This window comes from Bos taurus, chromosome 2, assembly GCF_002263795.3.
Source record: "Bos taurus isolate L1 Dominette 01449 registration number 42190680 breed Hereford chromosome 2, ARS-UCD2.0, whole genome shotgun sequence".
NCBI classification, from domain to species: domain Eukaryota; kingdom Metazoa; phylum Chordata; class Mammalia; order Artiodactyla; family Bovidae; genus Bos; species Bos taurus.
The window spans coordinates 83,234,345-83,249,873 of NC_037329.1; the positions used below are offsets into that span (position 1 = coordinate 83,234,345).

The 15,529-nt window shown below is 39.0% G+C and overlaps 1 pseudogene; it reads left to right on the forward strand.

Annotated features, from left to right (window-relative positions):
* The first annotated feature begins 1,552 nt into the window (after positions 1-1,552).
* On the forward strand, positions 1,553-2,269 carry LOC107131505 (small ribosomal subunit protein uS12-like; annotated as a pseudogene).
* Positions 2,270-15,529: the final 13,260 nt, after the last annotated feature.

The following is a 15,529-nucleotide window of genomic DNA, read 5'->3' on the forward strand; positions in this document are numbered from 1 at the left end:
GACACGACTGAGCGACTGAACTGAACTGAACTGATAAAACAGCAGAAATCTTTTGTCTGTATTTTTCACTATGTGTCCAAAAGACTTAATATAGTCTCTGACATATAATGGGTACACAATTCTTAGTTGACTGAATAAATAATTTATGATTGAGGAAATGTAAGCAGAAGTCAAACAATGAAAGGTTATCTAAGCAATAATAATGCTTTTGTAATTGATTATAAAAACAATCAAAAGTCAATGAGGGAACTGAAAAACAGAAATGGTGAACTTAGATTGGGTGTTTTAAGAAAATTACCTTCACAACTAGGTGAAAAATGGAATCAGCAGTTAAATAAAATGAATATAAGTAATAAAAAAATAAGGGATATATCAATTAGAATTCTGTGAAGAATGGATTAATAGTAGAAGTAAAATTGGAAATTAGTGCAAAAAAAGAATCACAATATACCCATGAAATGTCACCTGAAGCTTTTGTAATTGTTCATATGTGGTGATTTGGAGGGAGAGGTAGATTGTTCGCTTGTGGCTTGAAGAAATAGTTGATTAGTGCTGTCATTTGATGAAATGGTTATGATTGGAGGAATACCAGCTTGGTAGAAAGATGGTATATTGCATTTTGGACACAGTATGAAAGCCCCTTTATACACCTACATGACAGTGTCCTTGTGGATACTTGCATATAGTGATTTTAATCTCAGAGTAATGCAGCATTGGATATCTAGATTTGATGATGTTAATATATCAATGCTTGCTGAAACCACAAGAATGGATGATATAGGGGTGTTGCAACTTTCATTCCATTCTCTCAACATTTCTGTTTCTTCCCATTCATAGGGAACACTCCTGCCTACAACTCAAACTGTCAGCTCATACCCCTCCCAAGCTCCTCATTTTTTGGAACCCTAAACCTCCATTAGTTTATGTTTAGTGTTAGGTGGGGTTACAGTGCTTGCAGATTAGAACACAGATGTTCTCTGTTCTTCATGTTTCTGCTGTTGACAAAGACATTCAGTCAGAGAAGGCAATGGCACCCCACTCCAGTACTCTTGCCTGGAAAATCCCATGGATGGAGGAGCCTGGTAGGCTGCAGTCCATGGGGTCGCTAAGAGTCGGACATGACTGAGCGACTTCATTTTCACTTTCCACTTTCATGCATTGGAGAAGGAAATGGCAACCCACTCCAGTGTTCTTGCCTGGAGAATCCCAGGGACGGAGAAGCCTGGTAGGCTGCCATCCATGGGGTCACACAGAGTCAGACACGACTGAAGCGACTTAGCAGCAGCAGCAGCAGCAGCAAGACATTCAGTTGGGCCCAAGTCACACAGTTCAGTATAAAACTCCAACTTGAAGAGCCACCAGGAGCTGGCCAAGATGTTAATAAAACAACACTGCATTTATCATTATACCATCAAATATATACGTGTGTATATATATATATCTCTCCCATAGTAAAGTCACCTTAAAAAATCAAGAGGGGGTGGTGGCTTGTGGTCCCTCCTCTGTTGTTTCTCTCTTTCACTCAGGCCCATGGTGCCAGCAGGATGCACAAATGTCATGCGGTCATACTGCCAGTCATACTGCCAGGGAAGTCCATAGCTACCAGGGAGACCACAAATGGCATGATAAACAGCTCTAGAAAGCCCATTTTGGCACAGCCCTGAAGGACAACATTTTGGAGGCACTTCTCATACCAAAGAAATTGTGCTTAAAAAGTAGGGGTTGAAGTCAAAGAGCCAAATTCTGCCACCAAAAAGTGTATCAGGCTTCAGTTAAGAATGGCAAAAAAAAAAAAAAAATCACAGGCTTTGTACCCAATGATGGTTGTTTGAATTTTATTGAGGAAAGATGAAGCTTTGGTTGCTGGATTTGGTCACAATGGCCATGCTCTTGGTAACATTCCTAGAGTCCCCTTTAAGACTGTTGAAGTAGCCAAAGGCTCTCTTTTAGGCTTATACAAAGGTAGGAAGGAAAGACCAAGATCATAAGTTTTGATGATGAAAGCACAATAGTAATAAACTTTCATACCCCCCCAAAAAAAAAAGTCATGCGGGAGGAGTAAGAAAAACAGCAAAAACTTACCCCAAGTCCCTAAGTGATCAAAACCACCAATGAAAAAATATAGATTATTACATAGTGGATCCAAATTATGAGCTTTAAGTCAAAGAGATTGAAACAGGGAGTGCCACTGATTTTGGAAAGCTCAAGGCAATAGCCTCATCAATCCCCTTTATTACCAGGACACACACAACCTCACTGACACTATGCCTTGAAGCCATCATCATTAATCTCATTATGATGTTTACCCTATTTTTTTAAATGACAGGTCCTATATTTGTTTATACCCCTAGGCAGGTTTTCTAGACTGTTTTTCATCTCTTAAAATCCAAAATGGCTCATATTCATCTTTTTTGATCTTAATCCACACCTTTATCTGCTCCTGAAGTACACCCGCCCTCTGTCATCAATAAAATCATTTACATCTTCAATCTCTTACCAGAATACACTCCTTTTGTTCTGTCTTAAATCTGGCTTTCCCTTGGAGCTTAGACAAGTTAAGCTACTTATTTATGTGCTGCTGCTGCTTCTGCTAAGTTGCTTCAGTCGTGTCCGACTCTGTGCAACCCCATAGACGGCAGCCCACCAGGCTCCACTGTCCCTGGGATTCTCCAGGCAAGAACACTGGAGTGGGTTTCCATTTCCTTCTCCAATGCATGAAAGTGGAAAGTGAAAGTGAAGTCGCTCAGTCGTGTCTGACCTTTGCGACCCCATGGACTGCAGCCTACCAGGCTGCTCTGTCCATGGGATTTGCCAGGCAAGAATACTGTGCACATGACCAATAAAGCCTAAATCTGGCTTTCAGACTCAAGCTTTCTTTAGAAGTGAGCCTGGAGTCATGCCTTACTGCCTCTCTTCTCAGAGCTCATTACTCAACTTCCCAACAGCATTCAGACTATTTATATTGTAACTCCATAGCCTTTAGCAAAACAAATACAATATGATATAAAACACTTCTTTGTTAAATTTCACTTCAAAATACCACTCCACTTTTGTCCTTATTATTCCACTATAAATACCACAAGAATCTCAAACACATTTTGCTTAAGAAAAGTTGTTCATATTTCCCACCGTCTTGGTCTCAGCAATTTATGTTATGTAGTTGTTCAAACAAAGAAATTATAGGAAATTTTCTTTCCCTTTCCAGTCACCTGTCCACATTAAGTGAAGTCTTACCTACAAAATATATATGTGTGAGGTGATTTCCTAAATTTTGACTCTCTTTTCACACAAGTTTTGTGCAAGTCTTCCCATTCACCCTTCATATTACCAAAGTTGAACTCAATGTGTACACTTCTTTAGATTCACTTGGACTCCCTTGATGGCTCAGATAGTAAAGAATCCACCTGCAATGTGGGAGACCTGGGTTTGATCCCTGAGTTGGGAAGATTCCCTGGAGAAGAGCATGGCAATCCACTCCAGTATTATTCCTTGGAAAATCCCCATGGACAGAGGAGCCTGGTGGGCTACAGTCCATGAGGTCCAAAAGAGCTGGACATGACTGAGCAACTAAGTACATCAATTGGCCAAAGAGTTCTAATTTTTTGCTGATATCCCTGGTTCAGTATTAAAGAATCCACCTGCAATGCCGGAGATGCAGTTTCAATCCTTGGTTCAGGAAGATCCCCTGGAGGAAGGCATGGCAACCCACTCCAGTATTCTTACCAGGAAAATTCCATGGTCAGAGGGGTCTGTAGGGCTATGGTCTATGGCGTCACAAACAGTTAAATACAACTGAAACAACTGAGCACAGGAACACGATATTAACCACACTCTTATAGATGACAATGAGAAGATTTCTATTTCTTTGGAGAAACAGAGTTTCAACATCACTGTCATGAAGTGCCAGCCTTGCTGCAGTGCTTGCCTTGCTTGTAGAACACAGTATGACAGCTACTCCCATAATCATGGAAAAACTCAATACTGCCTGATCTCATGCTGTATACCACCCACCTCTTAACAAAATTCCACAGACTTCCTGGTCACTTGTGAAACATGAAATTCTAAAAGATATGCTTGGTATGTACACGAATGCACTGCTAGACTGCGCAGGTTACATAAGAGTGAGCTCAGGGTAGGCAGGGTGCTACTGGTTTTTCCCTTCTCGCTGACTGCTCTGTTGTCATGACTTGTGTTGTAGAAGCCACTACTGTTGTCAAGTGGATTCTAGCTCTCCTAGAAGCTACCAAAAATGGCTGAATGATGTGGCTTAAAATTGTATGGGTGTTAGCATCCAGAGGATGAACATTGAACAGTGAGTTACAGGAGATAAAAAGGAATTAGCTAATAAAATTCATTTCTTTTTTCCTCTGTGAGAACCTATTTTAGAACTCAGTATTTTAATATAGATTTTGATATAAGATTTTCTATTTTCATCAGATGGGACTGTGATCATAAGTTAACCAAGATATGCTCTTGGGCATCTGCTAGGAGGTCTTTCCTTAGGAGTCCTTGCAGAATCCAAAGCAAATTCTGACAATTGATGCTCAGGAAAAATAAACATGGTATATATTAGTTTCCTCTAGTTATACTCCAAGTGATGAAAATAATCATAAAACTAATGTGTGGATGCCAGAATTGTAGGTTTTAGGTCAGCATCACACAATTGTGTATATATATATGTGTGTGTGTGTGTGTGTGTGTGTGTGTGTGTGTGTGTGTTTCCATCCATAACATCACTCCAGAGAAGTGCTTCACAAAGCACATCATTTCACAGAGAAGTCACAAATCCACTTTATAGAGTTGCAATGTATTGCATCTTCATATTCCCTATGCTTACACCACAGAGAAAGTCATGAGCATCATGTTATTGTTTTTTTAACCAGAAAATGATTATTTACAGGATAGTATACATTAGATACTATTTCAAAATACAGATGATTGAATAAATCAGTTAAAGGAGAAAATCAATACAGATGACTGAGGTTGTATGCACTGAGACATCAAAAGTTGTCCTTGAGATGTTTCTGTGAAAATAGGCTTCATTTGATTTTATCTTCTCTGTTCTAAGATCATACCATGGTTTATCACACTAACTGGCAATTTTGCTTTTGGTGGGGTACATAGCCAGAATAATTACATTTCATAGATGACTGAGTATAAAATAGTAACCTTTTCACACTAAATGAATTTACTAAAATTGGATACTCTCTGATGAAACATGCACCAAATCTACATTACAGAAAAATTTGAACTAACAAAGACGTAAAAGATGGGATGAGAAAATTTAACCCAAGAGCTGCTTTTAATGTAAGGGTAGCAGATGAATGGCAGTTCTTTATAACACAAAGGTTGAAGATGACAGTTATCCAGTGATTTGGGGGGAAACATATGATGATTTATATAACTATATTCAAGTAGAAGTCAGGGATGAAGTTACTGGTTTTGAAGAAAGTTTCCTTTTCATAAAAGGTACTGAAGTTTCATGGTAAAGAGGACAAAGTGCCAGCAAAAGGAAAAACTGGCTGTGTTAGCAGGTGAGGACAGATACGGAATGACTGAAAGTTTTATTCACTTCTGCTATCCTCCTCTAACTGTAGATACTCTCTGTGAAAACACAGCATATTATCAGATAGCTCATTAAATATCATAGCCTTAATTTATAGAGAAAACCCACAAATAAGCTGCACTGTATCTTCAGTTGAAGGGCCATCTGTTGTGACCTGGAGAACCACTGTCATTCTAAACTCAATATAAGTGAAAACAAACTCATAATTATTTTTTCACAAATTTTCTTTCAGATTTCACTACTTCTGTCATTAGTCACTACTTTTCTTCTATTTACCCAATTTGGAAAATTTTGAAATTTTCATGGACATATCATCTAATGCTCCCTTCAACTCAATTAATAATAGATGTTGACTAGTCCATTTTTATGCCATTTGCACTCATCCATTTCTTCTTTTCTATGCCTGCTACTGCAGTTCTAAGTACATGCTGTTGAATCACATTCAAAAAGACAGTATGAAATTGTTATTATATAAGTTCTACAATTAAATAGACTTAATACAAAAAAATAAGGAGTTCATGATCTGAGCCAGAGTCAGCTCCTGGTCTTGTTTTTGTTGACTGTATAGAGCTTCTCCATCTTTTGCTGCAAAGAATATAATCAATCTTATTTCAGTGTTGACCATATGGTGATGTCAATGTGTAGAGTCTTCTCTTGTGTTGTTGGAAGAGGGTGTTTGTTATGACCAGTGCATTTTCTTGGCAAAACTCTATTAGTCTTTGTCTTGCTTCATTCTGTATTCCAAGGCCAAATTTGCCTATTACTCGAAGTGTTTCTTGAACTGAATTGAAATTTCTTAAATTGAAGAAAGTAGGGAAAACCACTAGACCATTCAGGTATGACCTAAATCAAATCCCTTATGATTATACAGTGGAAGTGAGAAATAGATTTAAGGGCCTAGATCTGATAGATAGAGTGCCTGATGAACTATGGAATGAGGTTTGTGACATTGTACAGGAGACAGGGATCAAGACCATCCCCATGGAAAAGAAATGCAAAAAAGCAAAATGGCTGTCCGGGGAGGCTTTACAAATAGCTGTGAAAGAAGAGAAGCAAAAAGCAAATGAGAAAAGGAAAGATATAAGCACCTGAATGCAGAGTTCCAAAGAATAGAAAGAAGAGATAAGAAAGCCTTCCTCAGCGATCAATGCAAAAAATAGAGGAAAACAACAGAATGGGAAAGACTAGAGATCTCTTAAAGAAAATTAGAGATACCAAGGGAACATTTCATGCAAAGATGGGCTCGATAAAGGACAGAAATGGTATGGGCCTAACAGAAGCAGAAGATATTAAGAAGAGGTGGCAAGAACACACAGAAGAAAAGTACAGAAAGGATCTTCACAACCCAGATAATCACGACGGTGTGATCACTCATCTAGAGCCAGACATCCTGGAATGTGAAGTCAAGTGGGCCTTAGAAAGCATCACTACAAACAAAGCTACTGGAGGAGATGGAATTCCAGTTGAGCTCTTTCAAATCCTGAAAGATGATGCTGTGAAAGTGTTGCACTCAATATGCCAGCAAATTTGGAAAACTCAGCAGTGGCCACAGGACTGGAAAAGTTCAGTTTTCATTCCACTCCCAAAGAAAGGCAATGCCAAAGAATGCTCAAACTACCACACAATTGCACTCATCTCACATGCTAGTAAAGTAATGCTCAAAATTCTCCAAGCCAGGCTTCAGCAATATGTGAACAGTGAACTTCCTGATGTTCAAGCTGGTTTTAAAAAAGGCAGAGGAACCAGAGATTAATTGCCAACATCTGCTGGATCATGGAAAAAGCAAGAGAGTTCAAAAAAAACCACCTATTTTTGCTTTATTGACTATGCCAAAGCCTTTGACTGTGTGGATCACAATAAACTGTGGAAATTTCTTCAAGAGATGGGAATACCAGACCACCTGACCTGCCTCTTAAGAAATCTGTAAGTAGGTCAGGAAGCAACAGTTAGAACTGGACATGGAACAACAGACTGGTTCCAAATAGGAAAAGGAGCACATCAAGGCTGTATATTGTCACCCTGTTTATTTAACTTATATGCAGAGTACATCATGAGAAATGCTGGGCTGGAAGAAACACAAGCTGGAACAAGATTGCCAGGAGAAATATCAATAACCTCGGATATGCAGATGACACCACCCTTATGGCAGAAAGTGAGGAGGAATTAAAAAGCCCCTTGATGAAAGTGAAAGTGGAGAGTGAAAAAGTTGGCTTAAAGCTCAACATTCAGAAAACGAAGATCATGGCATCTGGTCCCATCACTTCATGGGAAATAGATGGGGAAACTGTGGAAACAGTGTCAGAATTTATTTTGGGGGGCTCCAAAATCACTGCAGATGGTGACTGCAGCCATGAAATTAAAAGATGCTTACTCCTTGAAAGGAAAGTTATGACCAACCTAGATAGCATATTCAAAAACAGAGACATTACTTTGCCAACAAAGGACTCTCTAGTCAAGGCTATGGTTTTTCCTGTGGTCATTTATGGATGTGAGAGTTGGACTGTGAAGAAGGCTGAGCACCGAAGAATTGATGCTTTTGAAACTGCGGTGTTGGAGAAGACTCTTGAGATTCCCTTGGGCTGTAAGGAGATCCAACCAGTCCATTCTGAAGGAGATCAGCCCTGGGATTTCTTTGGAAGGAATGATGCTAAAGCTGAAACTCCAGGACTTTGGCCACCTCATGCGAAGAGTTGACTCATCGGAAAAGACTCTGATGCTGGGAGGGATTGGGGGCAGGAGGAGAAGGGGACGACAGAGGATGAGATGGCTGGATGGCATCACTGACTCGATGGACGTGAGTCTGAATGAACTCCGGGAGTTGGTGATGGACAGGTAGGCCTGGTGTGCTGTGATTCATGGGGTCGCAAAGAGTTGGACACGACTGAGCAACTGAACTGAACTGAGCTGAATACAAAAAAAAAAAAAAAGTTGAATACAAAAAAATAAAAGCTGACTACAAAAAAATGGTTGCAGCTTGTAATAATTTTGTAGGCCTGAGAATGTTTCTCAGCACTTCAAATAACAGTATGATCATCTGTAAAATAAATTTAAGATAAAACAATGAACAATTTACTGAGTTTAAATACCATCTTCAAGGAAAGACACATTATTTTGGTGCTCTGCCTACTTGTTCAACTGCATAATAAGTTTTGATGCTTTTCAATTATCTTTTGAAATTTTAACATACACTTTTTTAAGCCCTAAAATTGGAATAAAGTTTTTGAAGAAAAAAAAGAAAAAAGCAATGATATTTAATACTAAGTCTTTTACCAGAGAAGGGGGAGGTTTATCCCCTGATTGTTTTAAAGAATTTAAGTCTTTTTTTCACTAGGCAAGATTGCAGTTTTTTTCTTTTTATTTTTTTTTTTGTTTGTTTATTTTTTTAATTTTATTTTATTTTTAAACTTTACAATATTGTATTAGTTTTGCCAAATATCAAAATGAATCCGCCCCAGGTATACCCGTGTTCCCCATCCTGAACCCTCATTTTTTTTTAATAAAGACAGTTGACTCACTCTCTTTTTGTTTTCTTTTGCATTGCTTTTATTAAATTGCTTAGCCTGTGTCTTGCTCTTATAGCCCCAAAGTAACTTGAACTTATCCAGGGGTTATTTTTTTAAAGAAAGGAAAAAGTTAAAACTCAGCTAGCAGAAAACAAATAATTATTTACTTTAAGCATTTTAATTTGAACATTATTTATCACTTAATTCCGACTACCAACATTTTGAAAGGCAGATTTATCAAATAATGACAGATGATAAATTTGGGGCTATTATTTTTAGGGTATAGCCTTTAAGGGGCTTCCAGGTGGTATTGGCATAAAGAACTTGCCTGCCAGTGCAGGAGATGTAAGAGCAGCAGGCTTGATCTCTGGGACAGGAAGTACCACTAGAGGAGGGCATGGCAACTCACTCCAGTATTCTTGCCTGAAGAATCCCACAGACAGAGGAGTCTGGCAGGCTATGATCCTAGGGTTGCAGAGTCAGACACAACTGAAGTGACTTGGCATGCACACATACATGGCCCCTAAGGACTCAAAATAACGTTTGGAAAGCTTCGTTTAATATTGAGACAACTAATATATGTGTTCTTGGCATTCTTAGAAGAAGTTTTGAGGAGGTTAATTACAGGATACATTTTAAATAGAAAGATAAAAAATATAGGCAATCATTTACCAAAAGTCTAAGCTTATACACTAGTTATAATTTCTTCAAAATGTCATAGTATAAGGACAAAGTTATATGTAAGGGATTTGGTCTTTGCCTTTTGAGGTATCTTTGTTTTCCCCCTTTCCTGCCATTCCCTCCATTTTCTCCCCTTTCCTGCTATTTCTGGAATATTAGGTCCATGAATCAAGGTAAATTGGATGTGGTCAAGCAGGAGATGGCAAGATTGAATATTGACATCTCGCTGCTGCTGCTGCTAAGTCGCTTCAGTCATGTCCAACTCTGTGCAACCCCATAGGTGGCAGCCCACCAGGCTTCCCCGTCCCTGGGATTCTCCAGGCAAGAACACTGGAGTGGGTTTCCATTTCCTTCTTCAATGCATGAAAGTGAAAAGTGAAAGTGAAGTCGCTCAGTCGTGTCCGACTCCTAGTGACCCCATGGACTGCAGCCTACCAGGCTCCTCTGTCCATAGGATTTTCCAGGCAAGAGTACTGGAGTGGGTTGCCATTGCCTTCTCCGTGACATATTAGTAATCAGTGAACTAAAATGGATGAGAATGGGCATATTTAATTAGGATGACCATTACATCTACTACTGTGAAGGATCTCTTAAAAGAAATGGATTAGCCCTCATAGCCAACAAAAGAGTCCAAAATGCAGTACTTGTATGTAACCCCCAAAATAACAGAATGATCTTGTCTCCTTTCCAAAGCAAACCATTCAACATCCAGTTATCCAACTCTATGCCCCAAATACTGACTCTGAAGAAGCTGAAATTGAACAGCTCTGTGAAGACCTACAACAGTTTCTAGAACTAACATCAAAAAAGATGTCTTCTTCATCACTGGGGAATGGAATGCAAAAGTGGGAAGCCAGGAGATACCTGGAGTAACAGGCAAGTTTGGCTTTGGTGTACAGAATGAAGCAGGGCAAAGTCTAAGAGAGTTTTGCCAAGAGAATGCACTGGTCATAGCAAACACCCTCTTCCAGCAACACAAGAGAAGACTTTACACCTGGACATCACCAGATGGTCAATATTGAAATCAGATTGATTATATTCATTGCAGCCAAAGATGGAGACGCTTTATATAGTCAGCAAAAACAAGACAGGAGCTGACTGTGGCTCAGATCATGAATTCCTTATTGCCAAATTCAGACTTAAATTGGAGAAAGTAGGGAAAACCACTAAACTATTCAGGTATAACCTAATCCAAATTCCTTATGATTATATAGTAAAGGAAACAAAGAGATTCAAGGATTGGATCTGGTAGACAGAGTACCTGAAGAACTATGGAAAGAGATTCATAACATTATATGGGAGGAACTGACCAAAACCTTCCCAAAGAAAAAGAAATGCAAAAAGGCAAAGTGATTGCCTGAAGAGGCTTTACAAATAGCTTAGGAAAGAAGAAAAGTGAAAAGCAAGGGGCAAAAAGAAAGATATATCCAACTGAATGCAGAGTTCCAGCAAATATAAAGAAGAGAAAAGAAGGCCTTCTTAAATAAACAATAAATAAGTCAAAAAAAAAAAAAAGGAAAAACAATAGAGTGAGAAAGACTAGAGATCTCTACAAGAAAACTGGAGCTATCAAGGGAAAATTTCATGCAAAGATGGGAACAATAAAGGACAGAAAACAATAAGGACCTAACAGAGGAAGAAGAGATTAAGAAGAGATGGCAAGAATACACAGAACTACACAAAAAAGTCTTAATGACCAAGATAATCATGATGGTGTGGTCACTCTCCTAGGGCCAGATATCCTGGAGTGTGAAGTCAGGTGGGTTTTAGGAAACATTACTGCAAACAAAGATAGCGAGTGGAGGTGACGGAATTCCAGCGGAGCTATTTAAAATCCTAAAAGATGATGCTGTTAAAGTACTGCATTCAATAAGCCAGCGAATTTGGAAAACGAGACAGTGGCCACAATTGGAAAAGATCAGTTTTCATTCCAGTCCCAAAGAAAGGCAATGACACAGAATGTTCAAACTACCATACAATTGTGCTCGTTTCACACACCAGCAAGGTTATGCTCAAAATCCTTCAAGCTATTGTTCAGCAGCATGTAAACCAAGAACTTCCAGATGTACAAACTGAGTTTAGAACAGGCAAAGGAACCAGAGATCAAATAGCCAACATTTGTTGATGCATGGAGAAAGCAAGAGAGTTCCAGAAAAACATCCACTTCTGCTTCACTGACTACACTAAAACCTTTGTATGGATCACAACAAAGAGCAGAAAATTCTTAGAGATTGAAGTACCAGACTACCTTACCTGTCTCCTGAGAAACCTGTATGCAGGTCAAGAAGCAACAGTTAGAACCAAACCCAGAACAACTGACTGGGCAAAACTGTGAAAAGAGTACAAGGCTGTATATTGTTACCTTGCTTATCATAACCTAGGTTCAAGATTGCCAGAAGAAATATCAACAACCTCACATATGCAGATGATACCACTCTAGTGGCAGAAAATGAAGAGAATTAAAGACTCTTTGGTGAGGGTGAAAGAGGAGAGTGAAAAAGCTGGCTAAAAACACAACATTAAAAAACTAAGATTATGGCATGACAGATTTTATTTTGTTGGGCTCCGAAATCACTGTGCATGGTGACTGTAGCCATGAAATTAAAAGAAGCTTGTTCCTTGCAAGGAAAGCTATGACCAACCTAGACAGCATATTAAAAGCAGAGACATCAGTTTGCCGACAAAGGCCCATATAGTCAAAGCTATGGTTTTACCAGTAGTCATGTACAGATAAGAGAGTGGACCATAAAGAAGGCTGAGTGATGAAGAATTGATACTGTCAAATCATGGTACTGTTGAAGACTCTTGAGAGTCCCTTAAACACCAAGGGGATCAAACCAGTCCATCTTAAAGAAAATCAATCCTGAATATTCATTGGGAGCTGAAGATGAAGCTCCAATACTTTGGCCACCTGATGTGAAGAGCCGACTCATTGGAAAAGGCCCTGATGCTGGGAAAGATTGAGGGAAGAAGAAGGGGGCAACAGAGGATGAGATGGTTGGATGGCATCACCAACTCAATGGAAATGAATTTGAGCAAACTCCAGGAGATAGTGGAGGACAGAGGAGCCTGGCATGCTACAGTCCATGGGATCACAGAGTTGGACATGACTTAGTGACTGAACACTCTCCTTTATAATTATATATGTCATGGGTAAAATGCACAGAAACAGAACAAAATGGGGGAGATCCTGATTTTAAAAAGATAAATATGTTATTTAAAAAGTCATTTTGCATCTTTTAGAGACACAAATATTTATTATGCACTCATCAAAATTATCAATTGATGAAAAATACAAGAGTATTTTTAATAAGTTATTCACAAATATCTTAGTATTAATTAAAGAACATGTAATAAAATTGTTTTCTATATAAAAATGGAAAACAAAATTAAAGAAGATGGATGATATTTAAGAAAGACAGCACATGTGTCAATTCCAGCATTTTGTGATTATAAGCTATATATTTATATCAACATACCTGAAACTGTTTATTTACATATTTATATCTATCAATGTATGAATACAGATATACATTGACGGGCACATGTTTTTCACATTTTCTTTAAATCTCAGTTATATGACTTTGAATCACAAATTTCCATGGTTTGAACACTACATGAAAATTACTTAAAGTTTAATTTTTATAATGTTTGCCTAATACTAAAGTAGGTTTTTACAAAAATTTTGGTACTTCAATGTTGTGAAAAAATGTCCTTAGTGATGTTAAACAATTAGTATTTTCACAAATATTGTACTTTCTACATGCCTATACCAGATTAATTGCATCAGTGGCAGTTACTTTTGGATCATGTGTAAGATTTTTATCCATATGCATTTAAGTTATTGATTTTAAAACCAGATAAGATCAGTCACTCAGTTGTGTCTGACTCTTTGTGACCCCATGAATCGCAGCACGCCAGGCCGCTCTGTCCATCACCAACTCCTGGAGTTCACTGAGACTCACATCCATCGAGTCAGTGATGCCATCCAGACATCTCATCCTCTGTCGTCCCCTTCTCCTCCTGCCCCCAGTCCCTCCCAGCATCAGTCTTTTCCAATGAATCAACTCTTTGCATGAGGTGGCCAGAGTCCTGGAATTTCAGCTTTAGCATCATTCCTTCCAAAGAAATCCCAGGGCTGATCTCCTTCAGAATGGACTGGTTGGATATCCTTGCAGTCCAAGGGACTCTCAAGAGTCTTCTCCAACACCGCAGCTCAAAAGCATCAATTCTTCAGTGCTCAGCCTTCTTCACAGTCCAACTCTCACATCCATACATGACCACAGGAAAAACCATAGCCTTGACTAGATGAAACTTTGTTGGCAAAGTAATGTCTCTGTTTTTCAATAAGCGTCTTTTAATTTCATGGCTGCAGTCACCATATGCAGTGATTTTGGAGCCCAGAAAAATAAAGTCCGACACTGTTTCACTGTTTCCCCATCTAATTCCCATGAAGTGATGGGACCAGATATCATGATCTTCATTTTCTGAATGTTGAGCTTTAAGCCAACTTTTTCACTCTGCTCTTTCACTTTCATCAAGAGGCTTTTTACTTCCTCTTCACTTTCTGCCATAAGGGTGGTGTCATCTGCATATCTGAGGTTATTGATATTTCTCCCGGCAATCTTGGTTCTAGCTTGTGTTTCTTCCAGTCCAGCGTTTCTAATGATGTACTCTGCATATAAGTTAAATAAACAGGGTGACAGTACACAGCCTTGACGAACTGCTTTTCCTATTTGGAACTGGTCTGTTGTGCCATGTCCAGTTCTAACTGTTGCTTCCTGACCTGCATACAGATTTCTCAAGAGGCAGATCAGGTGGTCTGGTATTCCTATCTCTTGAATTTCCACAGTTTATTGTGATCCACACAGTCAAAGGCTTTGGCATAGTCAATAAAGAAGAAATAGATGTTTTTCTGGAACTCTCTTGCTTTCTCCACGATCCAGCGGATGTTGGCAATTTGATCTCTGGTTCCTCTGCCTTTTCTAAAACCAGCTTGAACATCAGGAAGTTCACGGTTCACATATTGCTGAAGCCTGGCTTGGGAATTTTGAGCATTGAGCATCTCACTAGCCTGTGAGATGAGTGCAATTGTGTGGTAGTTTGAGCATTCTTTGGCATTGCCTTTCTTTGGGATTGGAATGAAAACTGAACTTTTCCAGTCCTATGGCCTCTGCTGACATTTCCAAATTTGCCGGCATATTGAGTGCAGCACTTTCACAGCATCATCTTTCAAGATTTGGAATAGCTCAACTGGAATTCCATCACCTCCACTAGCTTTGTTTGTAGTGATGCTTTCCAGGGCCCACTTGACTTCACATTCCAGGATGTCTGGCTCTAGATGAGTGATCACACCATCGTGATTATCTGGGTTGTGAAGATCTTTTTTGTATAGTTCTTCCGTGTATTCTTGCCACCTCTTCTTAATATCTTCTGCTTCTGTTAGGTCCATACAATTTCTGTCCTTTATCGAGCCCATCTTTGCATGAAATGTTCCTTTGGTATCTCTAATTTTCCTGAAGAGATCTCTAGTCTTTCCCATTCTATTGATTTCCTCTATTTCTTTGCATTGATCGCTGAAGAAGGCTTTCTTATGTCTTCTAGCTATTCTTTGAACTCTGCATTCAGATGTTTATATCTTTCCTTTTCTCCTTTGCTTTTCATTTCTCTTCTTTTCACAGCTATTTGTAAGGCCTCCCTAGACAGCCATTTTGTGCTTTTGCATTTCTTTTCCATGGGGATGGTCTTGATCCCTGTCTCCTGTACAGTGTCACAAACC